This window comes from Spermophilus citellus (assembly GCF_964194105.1).
Source record: "Spermophilus citellus genome assembly, contig: SCAFFOLD_91, whole genome shotgun sequence".
Classification (NCBI taxonomy): Eukaryota; Metazoa; Chordata; class Mammalia; order Rodentia; family Sciuridae; genus Spermophilus; species Spermophilus citellus.
This window is the reverse complement of record NW_027673011.1, coordinates 1181734-1200373: the sequence shown is the minus strand read 5'-3', so window position 1 is coordinate 1200373 and position 18640 is coordinate 1181734.

Genomic DNA, 18640 nt, shown 5'->3' with positions numbered 1-18640 from the left:
CAGATTTCTGGTTTGAAAAATAGGGTACGTCTTGGTGTTATTCACAAAGAAAGGGAACATTGGAGCAGAAACACATTCCATTTTTAGACAAGCTGAATGTAAGTTCTTGGGGAACATTATAGTGGAGCTGAATACACAGTTTAAAAGAGAAATACAGCTGGAGTAATAGAGTTGTGAGTGATCAGCATTTAGATGGAATCTACACTATGTGAATATATATGATCACCCAAAGGAAAAGTTAGGTAGTGTGCAAATAGAAGCACAGATAGAGCCCTGAAAGAGAAAAATTTAATATCCTGAAAGTAAAAGCAGGAGCTAGATGTGGTGGGGCACACCTATTATCCCAGTGGCTCAGGAGGCTGAGGCAGGAGGATCATGAATTCAAAGCCAGCGTCAGCAATTGTGAGGCACTAAGCAACTCTGTGAGACCTCATCTCCAAATAAAATACAAAATAGGACTGGGGATGTGGCTCAGTGGTTGCGTGCCCCTGAATTCAATCCCCAGTACACCCTTCCTCCCTCAAAAAAGAGAAAGCAACAAAGGGCTCAAGACTAAGTATTCTAAACTAGTCAACCAGGGAGGTAGCAGGAAAAATGGGAAACTATGTTGTCTCATTTTCCTAAGAAAATTAGCAGACCATGAATATCAAATCCTGTGATCACTTGTTTTGATCTCCCATAGTAGTGGTACAAAATGTGTGGTCAAATGTCAGGAACATCAGCCTCATCTGGTAACTTGTCAGAAATGCAAATACTTAGACTCTTCCTGGGCTCCAGTGAGTTAGAAATCCTGGGGTTGGGGCTTAGCAATCTGAATTTTAACAAGTCTTCTGGATGGTTCTGAGATGCATGATGAAGGTTGAGAACTCTTGTTCTGAGGCATGGTTCTTAACTCTGATTACACGTGAGAAGCTGAGTGTGTGTGTGTGTATGTGTGTGTGTACACGCACGCACTCGCAGAATGGGGCAGGAGAAAGCAGTGCTAGGCATCAACATTTAAATAAACAAATAACAAAAAAATTTAAAAAATTTCCAAACATGCAGCCAAAATTAAAAACCATCATTTTGATGGCAAGATTTTCTCTCTATGTATTATTAGCAAAATGACAGGACTTCACATTTGTAAAAAAAAAAAAAAAAAAAAAAAAAAAAAAAAAAAAAAAAAACAAGTTTGAAGATACTACCTATGATCTTAATTTGTCCAATATTCTTGTTGCAACCTAATCCCATTGTGGTGGTATTAAGAGGTGAGGTTTTTTTAAGTAGTGAATGGGATTAGTGCCCTTACCCAATAGGACACAGCAAGAGGAGCCATCTGTGAAGTTAGGCTGATTCTATATCTTAGCTATTGTGAATAGTGCCACAATGAACATGGACATGCAGGTATCTCTTTTGTATGAGGGTTTCATTTCCTTTGGATATACTGTCAGAAGTGAGACAGCCAGACTACAGAGTTATTCTATTTTTTAGTTTTTTGAGGAATCTCCATATTGTTCACCATAGTGGCTCTACTAATTTAAACTCCCATCAACAGTGCATAAGAGTTCCCTTATCTCCACAACCTTACCAGCATGTTATTTTTTGTTCATTTGTTTGCTTGAGGACAGCTATTCTAACTAGGCTAAGATAGTATCTCAATATAGTCTTAATTTGTTTTCCCTTATGACTAAATATATTAAACATTTTTTTTATACATTGGTTGGCTATTTATATTTCTTCCTTTGAAAAGTGTCTACTCAGATCATTTGCAGTTTTTTAATTGAATAGATTTTAGTTTTTTAAGTCTTTATATATTCTGGATATTAACCCTCTGTCAGAGAAATAGCTGGAAAAGATTTTTTTTCTATTCTGTAGGTTATTTCTTCCCTCCTTTGAATGTTTTCTTTGCTTTGCAAAGCTTTTTAAAAAAATTTAATCCAATTTGTTAATTTTTGGTTTTATTTCCTGTGGTTTTGGATCCTGTCCAGAAAATCATTGCCTGCACCTTACCTTGAAGTGTTTTCATTCAGTAGATTTAGAGTTTCAATTCTTACATCAAGGTCTTCAATTCATTTTGAATTTTGATGTTTTCCAAGATTAGTAATATGAACATGAACTCTCTCATAGTGCCCAATTTTTTTCAAATGTTTCCATATATATATATATATATATATATATATATATATATATATATATATTAAAATATACATATAATAGTTTTATTCATATAATATATATTATATATGTAATATACATATAATAAATATATTTAGTTGTCAATGAACCTTTATTTTATTTATTTGTTTATACGCAGTGCTAAGAATCAAACCCAGTGCCTCATACATGCTAGGCAAGCGCTCTACCACTGAGTCACAACCCCAGCCCCTCATAGTGCCCAATTACAGCTAGTTTAAGTGTTCTGGGCACATAGGATAAGCTACTGTGATGTTAAATACATTAAATTCTTACTTTACGTACACCATTTCAGTTTATGATGGGCTTATCAGATTGTATCCCTGTTGTAAGTCCAGGAACATCTACACTAGGAACACCAAAAAGGTAATTGACAAATTGCTAGAGGCTGAGTATGGACTGGCTTGAAAGTTAAAAACTCCTGGGGGCCCCAGTCTTAAGTTTGGGCTTCCTCAAACCTTCCTGAGTTTCAACTCCTGGTACCTCACCAGGATCTCACTGTAAAGGTCAAATGAAAATTCCCTGTTGCTTCAGGCAGGAGGAAGGGGCAAGTAAGCATTTTGGACACACCCATAACTATTTTAAAATAGATTTCAAGAGTTCTTTCTCAATGAAGACCTACTCTCAAAGAAACTTTTACTACTTTAATAAAGCCTTATCTCTCTCAGGGAAGGCAATTAGACAGCTTGAGTCTCCTCTAGCTTTCTCACCTCAAGGGAAAGGGAGAGAATGCTAAGAAATTCTGATGGTCACAGTCTAGAGACTCCCCAGTACCTTACCACCACATCAACAGAGCTTCAGTAAAACAATAGAGGATTACAATTTAGAGAGATGCAGGACAGACTTTATTTAAGAAGGGATTCTTAAGGAAGCTCAATGACAATAGGGGTGTGGGAAAAACATCAAAAGCCAAAAACCAAAACCTAGAGGAAACCACTATGTGTCCTGGTAGAGCAACAGCAACATGAAACATAGTCCAGTTCCTCCACATGAACATAGTACCTCACAGAAAAAAATCTGATTACCTTAGTTCCTGTTACCAGATATAGTTATCTGGCTTTCAGCAAAAAATGAAAACTCATGCAAAAAGGCAAGATTGACACAGTTTTCACTGACACATATGTAGAATCATCTACCTTTGCTCAAGTCCTCCTCTCAGAGAGGTGGGAGGAACTTATGACTAATTGAATACTGTTTTCTGAAGTGAGCAAAGGAGGAAAAGATGTGGAACCCAAAAGTTTCAGAAATTTACAACCAAACAAAACCTTAGCCAAATCCAACGGGTTCATCTCTTGGTGAGTGCGAAGTCAATAAGCACAACCAGGAGATAAGAGTGAAGAAAGGTTTATATTGTAGCAAGTAGGGAGACCACTGGGGCATTCCCAAGCACTGTTCCTCCTAGGAGAAAAGAGGCAATGGATTTTATTGTGGAGACTTCAGCATATTCACACTGGAGAGACTTATCATCCCGTGCAGAGGTGTGTACACCTCATGTGTACACCAGCATGTGTACACTTCAAGGTTCTTGCTACTTCATACATGACATGTTTAAAAATGGCAGACAGAAAAGCCTTCAGGGGAGAGAATTTAGTGCTATGAGATTATAAAGAAAAAAGTTTACTCTAGGCCACCTAGAAGATGGGCTAGGTAGCTTTCTCTGGTTTAAAATGATTAAAACAACTTGAAGAGATAGAAGCAGCCATCATGGAGGGCAGCAGCTTCTGCCCCCAGAAGCCTAGGTATTTGACACTAAAATTTCCTGCCTAGCAGCTAACAAAGCCGCATTCTAGCAAAATGGTAGAGAGGGACTAAATGGTTTGAGATTACCTGGGTGTGAATACTACCCGAGATGTTTGCCAGTGATTCATCAGGCCCGGCCTTTCCATACTTTCTAGCCCTAACCTGTAGAATGGCGCTTATAGTGTTCTTATGACAAGTAAATGAATTAATATAATTAATTATAATTTCACCAAGAGTATAATAAGCACTCAAACATAAGCTATTTTTATCCACAAAGGCTAAAAGTCATTGGGCTATTTAGATTTCTACTATATTTCATGTTTTCTTACTATTAACCATCTTGTATATGCAGGGAAAAGTTTTATTCTGATGCCTGAAATTGGTAAGTAACTAGGATCCAGAATACTAATTTGTTGACTATAAAGAAATTTTATTTGTTCCTATTTATAGTCAACCTACCTTTACAGTATATTGATACATATAATGTCCACTGGTTCATTTCTGAGAGGTTTTGATGTCTTCATGTCCTGGTGTTAGACTAAAAACCACTATCAGCAGTAGGTGTAGACTTAAATGATCCACGAATCCTCCATTAGAAGAAACACTCAGTTCTTAGAACAGTGTAACTCAGAGATGATGGCTTTTCAGAGTAAATGTGGTCTAATCCTGAGATGAAATTTTCTAGTTTGAAAGAATCAAGCAGAAATATTTTACTTGACTTTTAGAAGTATAAATTGATGATTCAATTATATGTTATAATTTTATTAGTAAATACTGTCTGTAGTTTTAAATCGTTTTTCCATTCAATATTTGACAAAACATTTTTTAAATGTATTGGTTCTTCGACATAACACCTGAATCCATTTTGATATAATCATATATGTATGGAGTATATCTTATTCTACTTACAGTCCCATTCTTATGGAAGTATTTGGTGGAGGGATGCACTGGGTTGTTTTCATATGTACATGGGAAAACTATGTCAGATTCACTCCATTGTCTTTCCTTTTCCTATGCCCCCTTCCTTCCATTCCCCATTGTCTAATCTACTTTGCTTCTCTTGTTCCCCTTTCCTGCCTCCTTTTATTGGGGGTTAGCTTCCACCTATCAGAGAAAACATTCAACCTTTGATTTTCGGGGGGACTAGCTTACTTCATTTAGCATGGTAACAGTTTAAATAACTACTTAAAGGGAAAATGGGTTCTCTGGCCAGAGGCTTGAGGCAGGGGTAAATTATTTCCCATCTGCATTCATTCCACTGAAGTCTGACACTATCATCATTGAATATATTCTGCCTGCTTTAAAAGACCCGTTGGTTCCCATTTTGGTGCCTTACTTTAATTCCAAATGACATTATTTTTCTTTCTATATATCCAATTCTCAACGACCATTCATAGAAATAAAGTATGGCTTGAGTTGTTTGAAATATTAAAAAGTATATCCTTGGCAAAACATTTCCTAAAACATATACTCTCAAATATATAAAGATACACATATGACAAACCCAGGAATGTTTATTATAACATTTTTGTAATAAAAAATAGCTGGAAACAATCTAAATACCTATTAGTAGGAAAAATACTAAGTAAATTATGAAATTTTCTTATTTTGGAAGATTATGCTACCATTAAAAGGAACACTGTAGATATTATTCACATTTTTAAAAAGACACAAATTTTATATGCTGATATGTAAATATGCTAAAATTATATTGATGAAAAAAAGCTGTGGAAAAAGAGTATGACTTCAAATTCCATAAAACACAAAAACTCACACTGGCATACACAGTTTGTGGAAGGATACAAAAAAGGCTCTTAACATGTAAGGATAAGGGGGGGTTTAGTTTCTACTCTATAATATTTTGGTTTGAATATGTTAGTATTTACTTTATAAATACTTTTAGCCAGGCATGGTGGTGCACGCCTGTAATCCCTTCATCTCAGGAGACTGAGATGGGAAGATTGCGAGTTCAAAGCCAGCCTCAGCAACATGGAGGTACTAAGCAACTCAGTGAGACCCTGTCTCTACATAGAATACGAAATAGGTTTGGGGGTGTGGTTCAGTGGTCGAGTGCCCCGATTTCAATCCCCAATACCAAAACAAAAATAAAAACACATAAAAATAGGGCTAGATGAAGGTTGAATGTTTTAGCTGATATATGGAAGCAAGCCCACAGTAAATAGACATTTATTAGATTAGACAAAGGGGAATGAAGGTAATGGAGGGGGATAGGAAAAGAAAAAAGAATGGAATGAATCTGAAATAATTTTCCTATGAATACAACATAGTGAATCCCACCATCATGTACGTTCATAAAGAATTATATCAAAATGAATTCTATTGTCATATATAAGTAAAAAGAACCCCCCAAAATGGGGGTGGATGTGGATGTGACTTAATGGATAAGTTACCCTGGGTTCAATTCCTGGCACAAAACAAAAAGTTAATACTTTTACTTATAACATTAAGTTATTTTTATAAAAGTAGATATATGTTGGGTTTTGGAAATTAATAATTTTCAAAAGTAGATTCTAAATGTAAAAATGTTACAAATGCTTCCATATATCAGCTAAAACATTCAACCTTCATCCAGCCCTATTTTTATGTGTTTTTGTTTTTGTTTTTGTTTTGGTATTGGGGATTGAACTCAGGGTACTCGACCACTGAACCACACCTCCAAACCTATTTTGTATTCTATTTAGAGACAGGGTCTCACAGAGTTGCTTAATGTTTTAGGTATGATCATTTTTCATTTTAACAAATTATATACATATTTCTCATGTAAAGAAAAAGGAAGAAATAGACTAATGTCTAGACCATAGAAGATTGCATTCATTTGGAACTAAAATAATATTTTTAAAAAAAATATTAACTTGATAAAATATATCTTAAAATTGTATTTATTGCCATTCTTGTTAACTGAAAATATCCAGTACAATATCCAGTACTGTATTTTTAGCACCAAAAGTTCTACTTTTATTAGCATACACAAAGCGTTTTTCAATTGTTACATACTAAAACAAATAGATCAATTAACAAAAGAGTATAAAAATGGCACCTACAAAGTCTGAGTTGCTATATTGCATTGGATATTTTTTTAAAAATTATTGAAGTAGTAACCAACTTTTATTTAAATATAAATTCTAAGTATATAGCTCAATGACTTACACAAAAGAAACATTTTTATAATCACTATATCCACATTGAAACACAACATTACTAGCATCCCTCAAACCCCTCTTGTTCTTTCTGTGGTGTTCTCTTAGAAAGTAATCAGTATTCTAATTTTTATTTTATAACTTGGACAATTTTTATATGCTAAACAACAACCAAAGCCCCCAAATTCCTGCACCATTGTAAGCCACTGTAACTTTGGGTGTAGTTTTAAAAATTATTTTTAGAGATATATATGGCAGGAGAGTGTATTTTGACATATTTTACATACATGGAGTATAACTTATTTTAATTAGTATTCAACTCTTGTGGTTGAATATGATGTGGAGTTTCACTGGTTGTGTGTTCATATATGAACATAGGAAAGTTATTCATTCTACTGTCGTTTGTATTCCCATCCCCCTTCACTTCCCTTCATTCCCCTTTGTTTAATCCAATCAACTTCTATTCTCCCCCCTGCCCATATGGTATGTTAGCATCTACATATCAGAGAGAACATTCAGCCTTTGGTTTTTGTGGATTGGCTTATTTCACTTAGCATGATAGTCCCCAGTTCCATCCACTTACTGGCAAATCATAATTTCATTCTTCTTTATGTCCAAATAATATTTTGTTGTGTATATATATCACATTTTCTTTATCCATTCATTTTTTTGTAGGGCACTTAGGTTGGTTCCATTGCTTAGCTATTGTGAATTGAGCTGCTATAAACATTGATTGGCTGCATCACTGTAGTATTTGCATTTTAAATTTGGGGGGTATAGTGAGGAGTGGGATAATTGGGTCAAATGGTGGTTCCATTCCAATTTTTCTGAGAAATCTCCATTCTGCTTTCCAGATTGGTTGCACCAATTTTCAGTCTCACCAGAAATGTATGAGTGTGCCTTTCCCCGACATCCTCACCACCATTTATTGTTACTTGTAGTCCTGATAATTGCCATTCAGACTGGAATGAGATGCACTCTCAGTGTAGTTTTAATTTGCAATTCTCCAATTGCTAGGAATGTTGGACTTTTTTCATATATTTGTTGACCATTCATATTTCTGCTTCTGTGAAGTATTGGTTCAGTTCCTTAGCCCATTTATTGATAAGGTTATTTGCTATTTTGATGTTAAAATTTGTTTAGTTCTTTATATATCCTGGAGAATTATGCTCTAAGATGCAGGTGGCAGAAATTTTCTACATTCTGTAGGCTCTCTCTTCACACTATTGATTGTTTTCTTTGCTTTCAGTTTGATACCATCCCATTTATTAACATCTGATTTTACCTCTTGTTCTTTAGGAGGCTTGTTGAGAAAGTCAGTTCCTAAACCAACATGATGGAGAGTTGCTCCTATTTCTCTTCTAGTAGGTGCAGGGTCTCTGGTTTAATGCCTAGGTCCTTGATCTACTTTGACTTGAGTTTTGTACAGAGTGAGAGATAGGGTTTCAATTTTATTCTGCTACCATAGGGATTTCCATGTTTCCCAGCACCATTTGTTGAATAGGCTATCTTTTCTCCAATGGCACCTTTGTCTAGTATGACATAACTATATTTATGTGTATCTGTGTCTTATATTCTTTTCCATTGGTATTCATGCCTGTTTTGGTGCCAATATTATTTTTTTTAAAATTATAGCTCTGTAGTATAATTTAAGGTCTGGTATTGTGATACCTTCCACTTCACTTTTCTTGCTTTTGATTGTTTTGGCTATTCTGAGCCTCTTACTTTTCCAAATTAATTTCATGATTGCATTTATGATTTATATGAAGAATTTCATTGGAATTTTAATAAGAATTGCATTAAATCTATATAGCATTTTTTGGTAGTAAGGCCATTTTAACAATATTAATTCTGCCTATCCTAGAACACAGGAGATCTTTCCATCTTTTCAGGCCTTCAATTTCTTTCTTTAGTGTTCTGTAGTTTTCCTTGTAGACGTCTTTCACCTCTTTTGTTAGATTGATTCCCAAGTAATTTATATTTTTGATGCTATTGTGAATGAGATATTTTTCCTAATTTTCTCTTTCAGCTGATTTATCATTGGTGTATAGGAACACAATTGATTTACGGGCATTCGTTTTATATTCTTCTACCTTGCTGAATTCATATATGAATTCTGAAAGTTTTCTGGTGAAGTGTTTTAGTTCTACACATAGAATCTCATTGTCTGAAAATAGGGATAGTTTGAGTTCTTCTTTTCATATTCATATCTCTTTGATTTCTTTCTTTTGCCTAATTGTTCTGGCTACTGCTTAAAGGACTGTGTTGAATAGAAGTGGGGAAAGAGTGCATCCTTGTTTTGTGCCAGTTTTTAGAGGTGATGCTTTCAACTCTTCTCCATTTAAAATGATGTTGGTCTTTGGTTTAATATATATAACTTTTACTATATTTAGGTATGCTCCCACTATTCCTAGTTTTTCTAGTGTTTTGAACATGAATGGATGCTATATTTTGTCTAATGTCTTTCCTGCATCTATTGGGATAATCATGTAATTATTGTCTTTTAAGTCTATTTATCTGCTGAATTACATTTATTGATTTCCAAATGTTGAACAAACCTTGCATCCCTGGGATGAACTCCACTTGATCATGGTACACTATCATTTTAATATGTTTTTGAATGTGATTTTCCAGGATTTTATTAAGAATTTTTGCACCTGTGTTCATGAGAAATACTGGTCTGAAGTTTTTTTTTCCTTGATGTGCCTTTGTGTGGATTTGGTATCAGGTATTTCTAGCTTCATAGAATGAGTTTGAAAGGGTTCCCTCCTTTTTCATTTCATAAAATAATTTTAAAAAATTGGTGTTCGATCTTCTTTGAAAGTCTGGTAGAACTCAGTTGAGAATCCATCTGGTCCTGGACTTTTCCTTGTTGGCAGACTTTTGACAGTATCTTCAATTTCATTGCTTGAAATTTATCTGTTTAAATTTTCTATTTCCTCCTGATTCAATTTGTGCAGGCTACATGTCTCTAGAAATCTGTTAATGTCTTTAAGATTTTTATTTTATGGGAGTATAAATTTTCAAAATAGTTTGATTATTGTCTGTAGTTTAGTAGTATCTATGGTGATATTCCCTTTCTCATCATACATTTTAGTAATTTGAATTTTTTCTATGTTAGCTTGGCTAAGGGTTTATCAATTTTGTTTATTTTTGCAAAGAACCAACTTTTGGAGGGGGCGTGGGTTACTGGGGCTTGAAGTCAGAGGAACTCGACCACTGAGCCACATCTCCAGTCCTATTTTGTATTTTTATTTTTAGAGACAGGGTCTTACTGAGTTGCTTGGTGCCTCTCCATTGCTGAGGCTGGCTTTGAACTCATGGTCCTCCTACCTCAGCTTTCCAAACCGCTGGAATTACAGGCATGTGCCATTGCATCTAGCAGAACCAACTTGCTGTTTTGTCAATTTTTTGAATTGTTTGTTTCAATTTCATTGACTTCAGCTCTGACCTTAATTATTTCCTGTGTTCTACTGCTTTTGGTGTTGTATTACTCTTCTTTTTTTAGGGATTTAAGATGTAATGTTAGGTTATTTACTTGATGACTTTCTATTCCTTTAATGAGTGAACTCAATGCAAGAACTATTCTCTTAAAACTGCCTTTGGAGTGCCCCAGAGATTTTGAAATGTTGCATCACTAATCTCATTTACCTCTAAGTGTTTTTCTATATTTCATCCTGATTTGTTCTGTTATTCATTGATTATTCAATAGCCTATTATTTAATATCCAGATGTTAGAACAGCTCCCATTTTTTATTTTATCATTGATTTATAACTTAATTCCATTATGATCTGATAGAATGCAAGGTATTATCTCTATTTTATTTATTGTATTTGTTAAGAGTTTCTTTGTGGCTTATGATATGGTCAGTTTTAAAGAAGAATCCATATGCTGCTGAGAAGAAAGTATATTCAGTCATTGATGGATGAAATATTATATATATATATATATATATATATATATATATATATATATATATGTCTGTTAAGTCTAAATTGTTAATTATATTTTCTTAGTTTCATAGCTTGTTCATTTTGTTTTTGTTTGGAGTATCTATCCAGCAATGATAGAGGCATGTTAAAGTCACCTAGGATTATACAGTTGCAGTCTATTTGATTCTTAAAATTGAGAAGGATTTGTTTGATGTACAAAGACATTACATTATTTGGGGCATAAGTATTTTATAATTGTTATGTCTTGTTGATGTACAACTCCCTTTAGAAGTATTAAATGGCCTTCTTTGTCCCTTCTGATTTACTTTGGCTTAAAGTTCATTTTATTTGGTAAGAGGATGGAAACCCCTGCATGTTTATACATCCATGTGAATGACATTTTCCCCAGCCTTTTTTCTTTAGTCTATGGATATCTTTACCTATGAGGTGAGTCTCTTGGAGACAGCATATTGTTGGGTCTTGCTTTTTAATCCTATATTTGAGTCTGTGTTTTTTTATTGATGAGTTTATGCAATTTACATACAATGTTATTATTGAAAAATTATTTTGATTCTTTTCATGTTTATTTATATCTGGTTTTTAATTTGAATTAGTTTATCTTTTGATTGACTATTCTTTAATGTAGTTCTTCCTTTTGCTGGTTTTCTGTTTTATTTTTCATTTCTTCATGAAATATTTTATTGAATGTTTAGTATTGCAGGCTTTCTGGTTGTGAATTCTTTTTACTTTTGTTTATAAATGGAATATTTTTATTTCATCATCAATTCTGAAGCTTAATTTTGCTGGGTATAGTATTCTTGGCTGGTGTGCATTTTCTTTTAGAGTGTGGTATATAGTATTCTAAGACCTCCTAGCTTTGAGTATTTGGGTTGAGGAAATCAGCTGAGATCTGGATTGATTTCCTTCTAATCATGATCTGATATTTTTCTCTGGCAGTCTTTAAAATTCCATCTTTATTCTGTATGTTAGGCATTTTCATAATAATGTGCTTTGGTATCAGTGTGTTGTAATTTTGTATATTTGGGGTCATATAAGCTTCCTGTATTTGATTTTCCATTTTATTCTTAAGGTTTGGGATTTTTTCTAGTATTTCAAATCATTGAAAAGATTTTGCATTCCTTTGGTTTGTGTCTCTGAGCCTTCATCTATCCTGATAAATCTTACATTTGGTCTTTTCATGATATTCTCCATTTCTTGGAAGTTCTGTTCATGATCTCCACATCTTTTTTCCATGGTTAATTTTATTTTCAAGATTATATATTTTGTCTTCATTGCCTGCAACTTTGTCTTCCAAGTGGTCTAGTCTGTTGTTGATGCTTTCCATTTAGTTTTTAATTTGTTTTATTGATTCCTTCATTTCAATGAGTTTTACCTTTTTTTTCTTCCAGAATCTCTCTCTTTATTGAAGTGACCTTTTGCTTCCTGAATTTTATCTCTGATTTCACTCCTTATATCATCCTTTACCTTGCAGATCAGTTTAACTATGAACATTCTAAATTCCTTCTCTGACATTTCTTCCACTGTGGTATCAATTAATTCTGTTACTGAAATACCTTGGTTTGTTTGGGGAAATTTGTTTCCTTGCTTTTTCATTTTGTTTGTGTGTCTACCCATCTAACAGTATGGATGGGTCTGAGGCAGTAGAGTTTCTACCCTGTGGACTTTTATTGTTCATGAATGTTTCCAATACCTCACGGTTAGGGTCTAATGTTAGGGTCTGTAAACAAGTCAAGATGGCGCCTGGCATTTTGCCAGAGGGAGTGGTTTGTGAGGTGGCGCCAGTGAGCCATTAAGTGTGGAGATTCCTTATTGGTTGACTGCTGTATCTAGTTTATGTTAATTAAGATAAGCTGTGTGGAATGTATAAATACCTCTGTTGTCCTATAATAAACGGCCCCCACTCCTGCTGTATCAATGTACACAAGTTGTTCATCACCCCCTGGTTATTTTGCCCAGCCAGCCAGGCTGGGGCACCTCACCATCTAGGGAAAGTCAAATAATAGCAACAAGTAATGCAAATAATATACATAATTAATCCAAGTAGTTCCTGCTATGATATCTACAATGTTAATTGTCACAATAAATAGATCAGTTATTGCCCACAGTAAAAACAGTTAAGTTTGCAAAAAGGTTTACAATTTCAAATGATGAACATAGGGAGAACAGAAGTGTTGTGGGATGTGATGATTACGAAGGAGGAAGAAAGAAACTAGAAGTAAAAAATCAAAGGAAGAGTGAAAGAACAATAGAGATTGGCTTTTAGCAGAAGAAAAGAGAGAGAATAAAGGGAAACACATAAGTGAGAAAAAATCTATAAAGTAAAATCTAAAAGAAGTAAAAGAATAAAAAACAAAACTGAAATGTACTAATCAAACATTCCAGTCCTCAAAAAACTGATCTATGAAAAATAACTGGCTTCAAAAATGCTAGAAATGAGAAAAAAAATATGTGTATGTATAAATGTCCATGAACCATTAAGGTCACAATTAAACAAAGAAAGGAAAAAAAAGAGTGTGTGAGATAGAAAAGAATCTCAATAAAACGTTAAAGAATTATTCCTATTGAATTTCAAAAGATTATCAGCTTCTCCTCTCAGCAGTGTTAGGTCGGGGTCATCTGGAGCATGAGGGATCCCTCAGAATTGCTGGAGTGAGTGCAATATCAGTAGGCGGAATTCCTCGAGGCGGAGTTTAGGCTTAGATCACTCCAGACCTTTTGCTGAATGCCAACTGGTCTGGAGATTTTAAATCAGTGCACTTCCAGGGCCCAGCAATTGAGACTATTGTGCAGCATGCCTTTCATTTTAGTCTGGCAGAGTCTTTGATGTCTTATCACTTCCTACCCAGACATGTCTCAAGTCTCCTAAAAATGTGGGTTCACTGAATTCCCTTATTCCTCCAATTTGCTCATGAAGAGACTGCTGTGGCTGGTGCCTCTGGAGGTGGCAGTGGCGGTGACACTGGGGATCTCTTCTTATTTTATTATATCCAACCTCCCGAGTCCCCAGTCTGCTTTGAATGTCTGGTATTAAATCCCAGTAAAGACCCCTCCATTTTTTTTTCACCCACATTGCTAAGTAGCTCCCTCTCTGATTTCTGTGTTTCACACCATGGAGCAGCATGGAAAGCGACCTTCTCTGTTCTGCCATCTCGAAAAACCCACTATTCGGATTTTTATTACCATAGATTATTTTGTCTGTTTTTTTTTAATGCCCTTTGGCACATGTTCACACTTGTATGTTTGCCCCCTAGGAACAGAATTATTGGGTCATAAGGTGTGAGCTGTTCAGCTTTAGTAGATAATGCCAAATAATTTTCTAAATTACCAGTGCCAATTAACATTGCTATCAGTAGTCTGGGAGTGACCTTTGCACCACATCCTTTCCATAGAATACTATCAGGCCTTTCTATTTTAATGTTTCTGGGGGATTTGAAGTGGTTTCTCTTTGTGATCTTAATTTCCATCTCACATAATGTCCCCTTTCCATATCTTTTTTTTAAATATTTATTTTTTAGTTGTAACTGGACACAATACCTTTATTTATTTATTTTTATATGGTGCTGAGGATCAAACCCAGGGCTTCAAACATGCTAGGCGAGCATTCTACAGCTGAGCCACAACCCCAGGCTCCCCCACTTCCATATCTTTACAGGCTTTTTGCATATCCTCCTTTGTGGAATGTCTGTTCAAGTTTTCCACTTTTCTGTTTGGTGACCTATTTCTTATTGATCTTTAGGAATTCTTTCATATTTTGAAGATGAGCTTCTTATTGGTTAGACAGGTGGCAAATATCACCTTTTATTCTATGGCTTTTGATTTTACTCTTTTCATGCCTTTGAGTGGTGAGTGTTCTTAATTTTAATGTAGTATAATTTATCAATATTTTTCTCTTCAGATAGTGTTTTTGTTTCTTTTCTAAGAAATCTTTTCCTAGCCTAAGGCCCCAGAGATAATCTTCTTTTATTTCCTGGAATATTTAATTCTAAATAAAGCACATTTATAATATGCTTGTTATATTTATAAGAAATCATTGTAGTCTGCTGTAATCAATTTTTTTTGTGAATGATATAAAATAAGGATTAGGTTCACTTCTTACAGTGGTAACCATTAACCCAATATCATTCACTGAAAAGATGTCCCCCATCATAAATCAAAAGTCCATACACGTATATAAATTAGTTTTCAAACTCATTTTTTGGCCCATTGAACTCTTTAAATTTCTTTTGTTAATTAAAATTTCTAGTTAGTTTTACATCAAATCATGGTATTTGATTTAAAAAATTTTGCATAGTTCCTTTTCTTCTAAAGAATCTTATCTATTGTTGAAAGTTTGCATTTCCATATAAATTTTAGAATCAGCTTGTCAGTTTTCATAAAAACCTATTGAAATTTTTATTGTTTGAATGTATTCATTAAATTAAGCCTACTAAATTTAGAGAGAACAAACATCTTTACATACCAAGTCTTCCAATGCATATATATATATATATTTTAAGATCCTCTAGATTTTTGAAAGTGTTTTGTTTTTATGTATAAAGGTATACATCTTTTATTAGGTTTATTCCTAGGCATTTGATGTTTTGCAAACTATATTCTATCTTTTTTTGTAAATTATATTTATTATGGGTGGAAAAGAAATACAATTGATTGTTTTATATATTGATTATATACTCATCATTCCTCCTAATTTCTCTGATTCATTTCAATAATTCATTTTAATAATTTATCTGAAGATTCTTACAGGTTTTCTTTAACCCAATCATTTCACCTGTGAATGATGAATTTTATTTCTTATGTTCTGTCTTCATGTTTCACTTTTTTTTCTTTTTTTACTTTTTTTTTTCTTCATTGCACTGGCCATAATACTGATTAGACATCATCATCACTTTTGGATCATAGTGGGGTTTTAAATAATAATGTTTGCTATAAGTCCTTTTATACATACTTTTGGTCAGATTAAATAAATTTCCTTCTGTTCTTAATTTCCTGTGTTTTCTTTTTTAGAAACTTAGAATCATAAATGTTGAATTTTATCAAATGTGTTTTCTGTATCTATTGAGATAACTTTCTTATGAATTTCTTCTTTATTTTGTTAATATGATGAATTCATTAATTGATATTATATTGAATAAGGCCTATATTCCTAGATTCATTTAACAGTCATCTGTTATATGTCCTTTTGAACAAATGCACCTGCTGGTCCCTTTTGCAAATCACTTGAACTATCTCCATTTTCTCTCTGTCTCTGTTCTACTACTGTATCCATCTAACATGGGACCTGACACATATGTAGTGGATGGTAGCACTTAGTAGTTCCTAAATACACATTTATTTGGCCGTGCTAGATGCTTTTAATTGAATCATTCATATGAGATAGCCTACATAGGAGACATTATAGAATTGGTTAGATCTTTTTTAATTTAGTCCCATAATTATTTATATTACATTTTAGGACATAGTCCATAAAAATGAAGTACCATGTTTACAATTCCTATTAATAGCGCACTGAAAAACTAGTATATGGTTAAGGTACTATGTATTTATGAGAATATTATGATTAGGATTTCCAGAGAGTCTCTATTAAATTATTTGGATTTAGGAACTGGCTTTGGAATCTGAGAGACTCTGGGTTCTAACCTCTGCTTTAAGGCAGGAACATGCTTAGAATATTTAAGAAATGTTGAGAAAGCTGGTGTGGCTAGAACACAATAAAGAATGGAGAAGGCAAGGTTGGAGAGTTAGAGTGTGGACAAATCATATAGACCTTGAAGACCACTGTATGAACTTTGATAATTGTTTAAAAGAGTCTTGATCATGTCACTCGATCTGTGACATGATCTGACTTGCATTTTAATAGGACACTGGCTGCTTTGTTGAAACACACTGAAGGATGATAAAGGCAGAAACAGGGAAATCCAGAGGGAGAGATTATGATCGTACAAGTAGTGATGATGTTGGCTGGACCCAGGTTGTGGCAGGGAAACTAATAAAAAAATAATCAAATTTTGGATGTATTTTGAAAATCAAACATAAGAATGTTTGGAAAAATTGAATGGAAGATTAAGAAAAAGAGAAGTCAAGGGTAACTCCAAGGTTTCAGCCTGAGCCTTTAGAAGGATGGACTTATTATTGTGTGAAATAAAAGAGATTTCACAAATAGTAAGTAGGTTTGGAGGAAGAGAGTTTGATACAGAGGATCAGTTGGGAGCAGTTTAAGTTTCCAATGTCTATTAGCCTTCTAAATAGAGGCCAAATAAGCCTGGAGTTAATGGATTAGTTTCAGCCTGGAGATACTTGAAGCCACTGGCATACAGATGAGAATTAAAATCAAGAAAGTTGATATAATCACTAAAGGGATGCATGTGAAAGGAAAAGGAAAGATACCCAAGAACTGAGCCCTGGCATTTTGATATTTAGTAAAGGGAAAGGTCAAAACAAGTAAGAGGAGCTGAAAAGGAGTAGCTTTGGGAAACCAGGCAAATATGGTGTCCTAGAAGCTAAGTGTAGAAAGTATCTTGAGAAGAGAGAACATTTACTCTCTTAAGGTATATGAAGGCTGAGAACTAACCACTGGATTTAACAATATTACAGCACATTGTGTTACTGAAGGGAACACTGGTGCAGAAGAAAGGGGGTCATTTCAGGATCAACATCTCTGTGTGGATGAAATGCTGTGGGATTTGGCATAAGGCTCATTTTGCCTTATTTCTGGTTAAAAAGTAAACCAGGCAGAAAAATCCCCAAATCCAAAAGTAGTAAGCCACTTGAGCAATAAGGAAGAATATCCTAATAAACCTGTAAAAATCTGGAATGAGGTAGTAAATCTCCTTAACTGGGGACTTGTTTCAATCTTTAGAGATACTCTGTAAATAATATGAGGCTTTCCACTTGGTCATCACGTGGGACACTCCTGTGATAATGCTAAATTTTATCTCGTTATCTAATGTAAAAGTATACTTGTTTATCAATCTCTTAGTCAGGTGCCAAAAGAAATCCCCAAAATAAAATTTCTGAACACCAATAAAACACACACTTTCGATTTCTAGCAATTTTTTATTGTCACTGTTTCATAAAACAAAATGCAAGAGGTTATTCTTTTGTAAATCTAGTTAACTGACCCAGTCGTTAGCATTTCTACTTCTGTAATAATGAGTATTGAGACTGGGACAATTCACAAGTTTGAATTCTAAAATTTTGGTTTGATTCATAAATTATATACAAAATAGTAAAAAAATATGACTTTGAAATATTCATTTTATAATATCTGGTTTTTCAATCTTAAAAACCATGAATTATTAAGGATTATTATATGATTATGATTATTATATTATTGTATGAGATATTGTTTCTTGTCATTTACCAATGACAAGAAACTTTTCCTCTTTTCCATAAATATTAAAAATATTTTGGACAGGCACTGCTTTCAGTATCAGAAACACAAAGATAATTAGGAGAGGGGCCTGATGTAAACAAAACAAAAACCACATATAGGGATAATGCTACATCAGTGGCATGGACAAACTAAAGTATGTGGGGAATTATTAGCTATGTGGGGCTTAATTCTATTTGATATGCACCTCAAAAGCACTATAGTTTCATCCTTAAGATTTGCATAC